Below are 10,298 nucleotides of genomic sequence, written 5' to 3' on the forward strand. Positions count from 1 at the left end.
GCTGAGTTCTAAATTTCTCCCAGTCCCCAGGTTCGCTGCTATTTCTGGCCAATTTGTATGCCATTTCCTTGGCTTTAATACTATCCCTGATTTCCCTTGATAGCCACGGTTGAGCCACCTTCCCTTTTTTATTTTTACGCCAGACAGGAATGTACAATTGTTGTAATTCATCCATGCGTTCTCTAAATGTCTGCCATTGCCCATCCACAGTCAACCCCTTAAGTATCATTAGCCAATCTATCTTAGCCAATTCATGCCTCATAACTTAAAGAAGGGTAACTTTGAAGGTCTGGACCATGGTCTCTGAATTAACTGTTTCATTCTCCATCCTAATGCAGAATTCCACCATATTATGGTCACTCTTCCCCAAGGGGCCTTGCACAATGAGATTGCTAATTAATCCTCTCTCATTACACAACACCCAGTCTAAGATGGCCTCCCCCCTAGTTGGTTCCTCGACATATTGGTCTAGAAAACCATCCCTTATGCATTCCAGGAAATCCTCCTCCACCGTATTGCTTCCAGTTTGGCTAGCCCAATCTATGTGCATATTAAAGTCACCCATTATAACTGCTGCACCTTTATTGCATGCACTCCTAATTTCCTGTTTGATGCCCTCCCCAACATCACTACTACTGTTTGGAGGTCTGTACACAACTCCCACTAACGATTTTTGCCCTTTAGTGTTCTGCAGCTCTACCCATATAGATTCCACATCATCCAAGCTAATGTCTTTCCTAACTATTGCATTAATCTCCTCTTTAACCAGCAATGCTACCCCACCTCCTTTTCCTTTTATTCTATCCTTCCTGAATGTTGAATACCCCTGGATGTTGAGTTCCCAGCCCTGATCATCCTGGAGCCACGTCTCCGTAATCCCAATCACATCATATTTGTTAACATCTATTTGCACAGTTAATTTTTTGTTCCGAGTTCCAACCCCGCTTTTCCCAACACCAACAATCTGCACCACAGACTGAGAGAAATGCACAGCACGGAAGGAGGCCATTCGGCCCATCATGTCTGCGCCTGCCGACAAAGAGCTATCCAGCCTAATCCCACTTTACAGCTCTTGGTCCGTAGCCTTGTAGGTTACAGCACTTCAGGTGCACATCCAAGTACTTTGTAAATGTGGTGTTTTTGCCTCTACCACCCTTTCAGGCAGTGAGTTCCAGACCCCCACCACACCTTTAACATGGTAACATTGTTCACAGGATTATCAAACAAAAAGTGACTCCGAACCAAAGAAGGAGAAATTAGGGCAGGTGAGCAAAAGCTTGATCAAGCAGGTTTTAAAGAGAGTCTTAGAGGAAAGAGAGGTTTAGGGAGAGAGTTCCAGAGCTTGGGGCCCAGGCAGCTGAAGGCACGGCCACCAATGGTGGAGTGATTATAATCGGGGATGCTCAGGAGGGCAGAATTCTAGTGCTAATCCATTTATTATGCTAACTTCTAGCGTGGAATCCATTTTACGATCATTCCCCTCAGATTGCTTTCAATCTCAGAGCCATGAGAGCGACTGCCCTCACATCTCGGGACACAATGGATTGAATCGATCCTGTGTGTAATCTTAAACAATGCCTCAAAAACCAGCCACAAATGGATCAGATTTGCTCCTGGAACTTTTCACAGCGTTTCATTGTTGGGCAATGCGGGTGCTGACTCAAACCTCCCCCTCTGACACCTGATGCTGTTTATCTTCCGCACAAACAATGCTCACTTTGATCAACTCCGAGTGTATCCAGAGAGGGCCATTGTTTGAAACCCAAAGCTGCTAACCTGCATCACACACAACTCAGGAGCCGGCATTGTGTCCGAGGTCACTGGGGGAGGCTGCTCACCCCTTCCTCACATCCTCACCCCCTCCTCACATCCTCACCCCCTCCTCACCTGACCCTGGAGACAGACTGCTAACCCCCCCCCCCTCTGACCCTGGGGGAGGCTGCTCACCCCCCTCACCCTGGAGACAGATTGCTCACCCCTCACTGACCCTAGAGCAGGCTGCTCACACCCCCCCCCCCTCACTGACCCTGAGAGAGGCTGCTCACCAGCTCCTCAACTCAACCCCCCCCTCCAAACCCCTCACTGACCCTGGGACAGATTGTTCACCCCCCCCCCCTTACTGATGCTGTAATAGACAGCCCACCCTCTCACCCCCTCCTCACTGACCCTGGAGACAAACTGCTCACCCCCTCCTCACACACACCCCTCCTCACTGACCCTGGGGGAGGCTGCTCACCCTCCTCACATCCTCACTGACCCTGGCAGAGGCTCCTCACTGACCCTGGGCACTGGTGGTGGCTGCAGTGTCCACCGACTTTGCTCAAGGCTGTTTGCAGTGGAATGCCCAACAGGCGGAGCAGCAGTGCGTGTGTGTCAGTTGAAGGGTTCCCACATGGGATTCGGTGGAGAGGCAGTGAAATGGTCCCACAAAATCACAACAGATTGTCAATTAACCTTAAAGAGGATGCATTTATATAGAGCCATTTAGCATGGAAAAGCATTCCCCAAAGCACATTACACAGGCCAGCTCAATGGGTGGTACTCACGCCTCAGGGTCAGAAGGTTGTGGGTTCAAGCCCCACTCCAGAGACCTGAGCACAAAATCCAGGCTGGCATGCCCACTGAGGGACGCCTCACTGTCGGAGGGGCAGTAGTGAGGGAGCGCCTGGATGAGATGTTACCGAGGCCTTGTCTGCACTCACGTGGACATAAAAGATCCCACAGCACTATTTCGAAGAAGAGCAAGGGAGTTCTCCCCGGTGTCCTGAGGCCAATATTTATCCTCAATCAACATAACAAAAACAGATCATTTGGTCATTATCTTATTGCTGTTTTGGGAGCTTGCTGTTCACAAATTGGCTATTGTGTTTCCTACATTACAACAGTGACTACACTTCAAAAAGGTACTTCATTGGTACAATTAGAAGACTTGCATTTGTATAGCATCTTTCATAACCTCAGGAGCCGGCGGAAGTTTGCAGAGGCTCCATTTATCGGGGGAACCTCTGTCCTGCCCAAAATAAGGCCAGTGGCGTAAGGATGGTTGGGGGGGGGGGGGGGGGGGGGGGGTGAAAGAGGGAGGATGCAGACCGGTGGGGAGGATGGAGGGCGATGGTGGGGAGAGGGCGATGGTGGGGAGAGTGTGAGGGAGAAGGATGGTGGGGGGTGGAGGAAGAGAGAGGGAGGATGGGGTTGGAGGGGATCACCCAACTATGGGGAACTTTTCAAACAGCCCCCTGACGTGGGAAGTTGCGGCGGAGGGGTCCCAGGCCCCAGGACCTGCTGCTTTCTGGGGGTGAACATGGACCTGTTCAGCGCATGTTTCCAAGATGTGTGGCCGGGGTTTGGTGGTGGGGGTGGTGCACAGGGGTGCCCCCACAGTGCACATGTTCCCATGTAGCTGCGCGGATCCACGGGGTCTGGGGGTCCCGCGCAAGCCGCTCTCCGCTTCACAATGTTGGGTCCGCACTGCGTGGGGACTGGAAGGGGCCACGCACCCAAACATAAATCAGAGGGCACTTTGACTCCTGACCCTGCAGCCAGTTTGGGCAAGGGTGGGGGGTCGGGCCCCCACCCGTGGATATTCCCGAGGGCTCACGTCAATGAACCATTTCTCCAAGACACCCGGGCGATGGGTCCCGGACGGTTCATGCCCAAAGCACCGTCCCTGACCCCGCACAAACCCCCGCCGATCGCAATTCCACTGAGATTTATTAAAAATTATCACTCTGTCTTATAAAAGGATGTTTTCAGAAGCTGCTGAAGTCGGGACTCCAAGCCTGGAGCGTGCGAGGCTGAGCACTCGGGATGGTCCCGGAAAAGTTGAACTCGATTTAACCTGCAGCCTCGGGGAACGGGTGCTGCTGCTCTTCAATGATCCTTCGGCCGATTACAGACATCATGTCCAGACAGCGAAAGGGGGGGCTGGGCATTTACTGGACAATCAGGGACAGCCGCGGAACGCCGCATTCATCGGAGAAGCTGCAGGACATCACAGTGAAAGTATTATCCCTTACGGGAAGCGAGGCTTTTCCAACATATTCTCCTGCTTTCTATATTCCGTGCTCGTCTACTCCCTCAGATGAGGAAAGGACTTGCATTTATATAGCGCCTTTCACAACCTCAGGACGTCCCAAAGTGCATCACAGCCCATGAAGTACTTTTGAGTGCAGTCACTGTTATAATGAAGAAACACGCAGCCAATTTGCTCACAACAAGCTCCCACACAACAAATGTGATAATGTCCAGATAATCTGTTTTAGTGAATTTAATTGAGGGATAAATATTGGCCCCAGGGAGAAATCCCCTGCTCTTCTTAGAATAGCATCATGGGATTTTTTACGACCACCAGAAAGGACAGATGGAGTGTGCCACTGAGAGTGTGGGACCCGTACCCCAGTGAGAGTCAGTGGGTGTGTGGGACCCGTACCCCAGTGAGAGTCAGTGGGTGTGTGGGACCCGTACCCCAGTGAGAGTCAGTGGGTGTGTGGGACCCGTACCCCAGTGAGAGTCAGTGGGTGTGTGGGACCCGTACCCCAGTGAGAGTCAGTGGGTGTGGGGGACCCGTACCCCAGTGAGAGTCAGTGGGTGTGGGGGACCCGTACCCCAGTGAGAGTCAGTGGGTGTGGGGGACCCGTACCCCAGTGAGAGGGGCGGGGAGGGGAGAACATTTGGAAGATAAATTTGGCACTGGAAGGGATGAAATAATGAAATAATGCTTTGTGTGGAAGGGGTTAATGAAGGCCTGCTTTTGTGCTACTATAGAGTAATGAGAGGGGAGTCTGTCAGCTTCGCCAGCACTGCAACAGGTGCCTGATCCTCTCAGCCGGAGCTATTCCATTGTATTATATAAATATCCGATAGTCAGAGCGGCCCTGGGGCAGCAGATCAATATTCCCCCCCTCCTCCTCCTCCTCCGCGACCCTTGCTTTAATTGATGCAATTAACTGGTGGACTGCCCCGGAACAGTTACACAGGCGGGCGGGCACCGAGTGCTGCTTACCGTCCCCGGGCTCAGTGTGTAGTCACTCCATCCCCGTCGCAGCGCTGGCTTCCACTCCCACTCCCGCTCTCGGCGCTCGCACCGTACACCCAGGCCCGGCCCACTCGCCTTCAACTCCCACCGTCTCCTGGCGGGAGCAGCTCCGCAATCGCCAGCCTCGAGTGCTGAGCTGCATCATGTCGTCATGGTTACACACTTTATCTGCTCTCAGCCGGGAAGGTTAGCCAATGGAGACCGCCCGCCTCCCCCTTCACTGAACAGGCTGAGTGGTAGCCACGCGATGTTGGTGTTCCAGTGATGGAGAAGCACTATGGCCCCGGCACAGAGCTGCTCCCGCACTGCTTCTCACACTGACCCAGCCGGCTTTGCATCGTCCTTTCTCTCCGCCTCTCAGATGCTCCTTAAAACCCACCTCATTGACCAAACTATCGCCTGTCCCAATATCTCCTTCTGCGGCTCGGAGTCAAATTTTTCAATAACTGCTTCTTGTGAAGCGCCTTGGGATGTTTTACTCCGTTAAAGGCACGCTTTAAATGCAAGTTGTTGTTGTTCTTGAGACTATGGGAGACTTTCTGTACAATTTCTGTCAGATCAAAGTCTATGTTTATTGTAAAAAAAGAAACAGTTCAATTTTTTTAAAGATTTCATTCGAACAGCATCGAGATTTTACAATGCTGACGATGGAAAGGGAGTTAAATTTGGAGCGAGAAGAGGTGTTCCGCTTTATTGAAGGCCTGGGAAGGAATGGTAGGGGAACGGGAGCAGAGTGAGCATGTCACGGGATCAGTAATCCAGAAACCTGGACGAATACGTCAGAGACGAGAGTTCAAATCCCACCACGGCAGCCGGGGAATTTAAATTCATTTAATTAAGTAAATCTGGAATTAAAATCGAGTATCAATAATGACGATGAAACTCTCGGATTGTTGTAAACATCCAGCTGGTTCTCTAATGTCGTTTAGCGAAGGAAATCTGCCGCCGTTACCCGGTCTGGGCCGACATGTGACTCCAAACCCACAGCAATGCCCTCTGGAATGGCTCAGCGACACACTGAGTTGTACCAAACTGCTGCGACAAAGTCAGCACTGTGGGAGCACCTTCACCACACGAACTGCAGCAGTTCAACAAGGCGGCTCACCGAGAAGGGGAGGGGGGAAAGGGGAGGGGTGGGGAAAGTACTGAGGGAGTGCTGCATGGTCGGAGGGTCAGTACTGAGGGAGCGCCGCACTGTCGGAGGGTCAGAACTGAGGGAGAGCCGCACTGTCGAAGGGGCAGTACTGAGGGAATGCTGCACTGTCGGAGGGGCAGTACTGAGGAAGCGTTGTACTATCGGAGGGGCAGTACTGAAGGAGCGCCGCACTGTCAGAGGGGCAGTATGGAGGGAGCGCCGCACTGTCGGAGGGGCAGTACTGAGGGAGGGCTGCACTGTCGGAGGAGCAGTACTGATGGAGGGCTGCACTGTTGGAGGGGCAGTACTGAGGAAGCGTTGTACTATCGGAGGGGCAGTACTGAAGGAGCGCCGCACTGTCAGAGGGGCAGTATGGAGGGAGCGCCGCACTGTCGGAGGGGCAGTACTGAGGGAGGGCTGCACTGTCGGAGGAGCAGTACTGATGGAGCGCCGCACTGTCAGAGGGGCAGTATGGAGGGAGCGCCGCACTGTTGGAGGGGCAGTACTGAGGGAGGGCTGCACTGTCGGAGGAGCAGTACTGATGGAGGGCTGCACTGTTGGAGGGGCAGTACTGAGGGAGAGCCGCACTGTCGGAGGGGCAGTACTGTCGGAGGGGCAGTACTGAGGGAGTGCTGCACTATCGGAGGGGTAGTACTGAGGGAGGGCCGCACTGTCAGAGGGGCAGTATTGAGGGAGTGCTGCACTGTCGGAGGAGCAGTACTGAGGGATGGCTGCACAGTCAGAGGGGCAGTACTGAGGGAGGGCTGCACTGTCAGAGGGGCCGTACTGAGGGAGGGCTGCACTGTCGCAGGGGCAGTACTGAGGAAATTCTTAACTGTCGGAGGGGCAGTATTGAGGAAGCTTTGTACAGTCGGAGAGGCAGTACTGAAGGAGCGCCGTACTGTCGGAGGGCCAGTATGGAGGGAGCGCCGCACTGTCGAAGTGGCAGTACTGTGGGAGCGCCGTACTGTCGGAGGGCCAGGACTGAGGGAGGGCTCCACTGTCGGAGGGGCAGTACTGAGGGAGCGCTGCACTGTCAGAGGGGCAGTATTGAGGGAGCGCTGCACTGTCGGAGGGGCAGTACTGAGCAAATTCTGAACTGTCGGAGGGGCAGTATTGAGGAAGCGTTGTACAGTCGGAGGGGCAGTACTGAAGGAACGCCGTACTGTCGGAGGTGCAGTATGGAGGGAGCGCCGCACTGTCGGAGTGGCAGTACTGTGGGAGCGCCGCACTGTCGGAGGGCCAGGACTGAGGGGGGGCTGCACTGTTGGAGGGCCAGTACTGAGGGAATGCTGCATTGCCAGAGGGGCAGTACCGAGGGAGCGCCGCACTGTCTGAGGTGGAGTACTGAGGCAGTGCTGCACTATCGGAGGGGCAGTACTGAGGGAGCGCTGCACAGTCGGACGGGCAGTACTGAGGGAGTGCTGCATTGTCGGAGGGGCAGGACTGAGGTAGGGCTGCACTGTCAGTGGGGCAGTACTGAGGAAATTCTGCACTGTTGAAGGGGCAGTACTGAGGGAATGCTGCACTGTCGGAGGGGCAGTACTGAGGTAGGGCTGCACTGTCGAAGGGGCAATACTGAGGGAATGCTGCACTGTCGGAGCGGCAGTACTGCGGGAGCGCTGCACTGTCGGAGGGGCAGTACTGAGGAAATTCTGCACTATTGGAGGGGCAGTACTGAAGGAGCACCGAACTGTCGGATGGGCAGTATGGAGGGAGCACCGCACTGTCGGAGTGGCAGTACTGTGGGAGTGCCGTACTGTCGGAGGGCCAGGACTGAGGGAGGGCTGCACTGTCAGAGGGGCAGTACTGTCGGAGGGGCAGTACTGAGGGAGTGCTGCACTATCGGAGGGGTAGTACTGAGGGAGGGCCGCACTGTCAGAGGGGCAGTATTGAGGGAGTGCTGCACTGTCGGAGGAGCAGTACTGAGGGATGGCTGCACAGTCAGAGGGGCAGTACTGAGGGAGGGCTGCACTGTCAGAGGGGCCGTACTGAGGGAGGGCTGCACTGTCGCAGGGGCAGTACTGAGGAAATTCTTAACTGTCGGAGGGGCAGTATTGAGGAAGCTTTGTACAGTCGGAGAGGCAGTACTGAAGGAGCGCCGTACTGTCGGAGGGCCAGTATGGAGGGAGCGCCGCACTGTCGAAGTGGCAGTACTGTGGGAGCCCCGTACTGTCGGAGGGCCAGGACTGAGGGAGGGCTCCACTGTCGGAGGGGCAGTACTGAGGGAGCGCTGCACTGTCAGAGGGGCAGTATTGAGGGAGCGCTGCACTGTCGGAGGGGCAGTACTGAGCAAATTCTGAACTGTCGGAGGGGCAGTATTGAGGAAGCGTTGTACAGTCGGAGGGGCAGTACTGAAGGAACGCCGTACTGTCGGAGGTGCAGTATGGAGGGAGCGCCGCACTGTCGGAGTGGCAGTACTGTGGGAGCGCCGCACTGTCGGAGGGCCAGGACTGAGGGAGGGCTGCACTGTTGGAGGGCCAGTACTGAGGGAATGCTGCATTGCCAGAGGGGCAGTACCGAGGGAGCGCCGCACTGTCTGAGGTGGAGTACTGAGGCAGTGCTGCACTATCGGAGGGGCAGTACTGAGGGAGCGCTGCACAGTCGGACGGGCAGTACTGAGGGAGTGCTGCATTGTCGGAGGGGCAGGACTGAGGTAGGGCTGCACTGTCAGTGGGGCAGTACTGAGGAAATTCTGCACTGTTGAAGGGGCAGTACTGAGGGAATGCTGCACTGTCGGAGGGGCAGTACTGAGGTAGGGCTGCACTGTCGAAGGGGCAATACTGAGGGAATGCTGCACTGTCGGAGCGGCAGTACTGCGGGAGCGCTGCACTGTCGGAGGGGCAGTACTGAGGAAATTCTGCACTATTGGAGGGGCAGTACTGAAGGAGCACCGAACTGTCGGATGGGCAGTATGGAGGGAGCACCGCACTGTCGGAGTGGCAGTACTGTGGGAGTGCCGTACTGTCGGAGGGCCAGGACTGAGGGAGGGCTGCACTGTCAGAGGGGCAGTACTGAAAGAGTGCTGCACTGTCGGAGGTGCAGTACTGAGGAAGCATTGAACTGTCGGAGGGGCAGTACTGAAGGAGCGCCGCACTGTCGGAGGGACAGTACTGAGGGAGGGCTGCACTGTTGGAGGGGCAGCACTGGGGGAGCGCTTCACTGTTGGAGGGGCAGTACTGAGGGAATGCTGCACTGTCAGAGGGGCAGTACCGAGGAAGCGTTGCACTGTCAGAGGGGCAGTACCAAGGGAGCGCCGCACTGTCTGAGGTGCAGTACTGAAGCAGTGCTGCAATATCGGAGGGGCAGTATTGAGGGAGCGCTGCACTGTCGGAGGAGCAGTACTGAGGGAGGGCTGCACAGTCAGAGGGGCAGTACTGAGGGAGGGCTGCACTGTCAGAGGGGCCGTACTGAGGGAGCACTGCACTGTCACAGGGGCAGTACTGAGGAAATTCTTCACTGTCGGAGGGGCAGTATTGAGGAAGCTTTGTACAGTCGGAGAGGCAGTACTGAAGGAGCGCCGTACTGTCGGAGGGGCAGTATGGAGGGAGCTCCGCACTGTCGAAGTGGCAGTACTGTGGGAGCGCCGTACTGTCGGAGGGCCAGGACTGAGGGAGGGCTCCACTGTCGGAGGGGCAGTACTGAGGGAGCGCTGCACTGTCGGAGGGGCAGTATTGAGGGAGCGCTGCACTGTCGGAGGGGCAGTACTGAGCAAATTCTGCACTGTCGGAGGGGCAGTATTGAGGAAGCGTTGTACAGTTGGAGGGGCAGTACTGAAGGAACGCCGTACTGTCGGAGGTGCAGTATGGAGGGAGCGCCGCACTGTCGGAGTGGCAGTACTGTGGGAGCGCCGCACTGTCGGAGGGCCAGGACTGAGGGAGGGCTGCACTGTTGGAGGGCCAGTACTGAGGGAATGCTGCATTGTCAGAGGGGCAGTACCGAGGGAGCGGCGCACTGTCTGAGGTGGAGTACTGAGGCAGTGCTGCACTATCGGAGGGGCAGTACTGAGGGAGCGCTGCACAGTCAGACGGGCAGTACTGAGGGAGTGCTGCATTGTCGGAGGGGCAGGACTGAGGTAGGGCTGCACTGTCAATGGGGCAGTACTGAGGAAATTCTGCACTGTTGAAG

The 10,298-nt window shown here is 55.6% G+C and overlaps 1 protein-coding gene across 3 annotated transcripts in view; it reads right to left on the bottom strand.

Moving 5' to 3' along the window:
• rassf7a (Ras association domain family member 7a) overlaps positions 1-5,331 on the bottom strand; it is a 74,187-nt gene extending 68,856 nt beyond the window's left edge. For all 3 annotated transcript variants that reach the window (XM_070899441.1, XM_070899437.1, XM_070899436.1), the window contains exon 1: positions 5,003-5,331. The gene's annotated coding sequence lies outside the window, so the exon portion shown is untranslated. The remainder of the gene's footprint in view (positions 1-5,002) is intronic.
• Between the last annotated feature and the right edge of the window lie 4,967 nt (positions 5,332-10,298).

Source organism: Pristiophorus japonicus, chromosome 14 (assembly GCF_044704955.1).
Source record: "Pristiophorus japonicus isolate sPriJap1 chromosome 14, sPriJap1.hap1, whole genome shotgun sequence".
Lineage (NCBI taxonomy): Eukaryota > Metazoa > Chordata > Chondrichthyes > Pristiophoridae > Pristiophorus > Pristiophorus japonicus.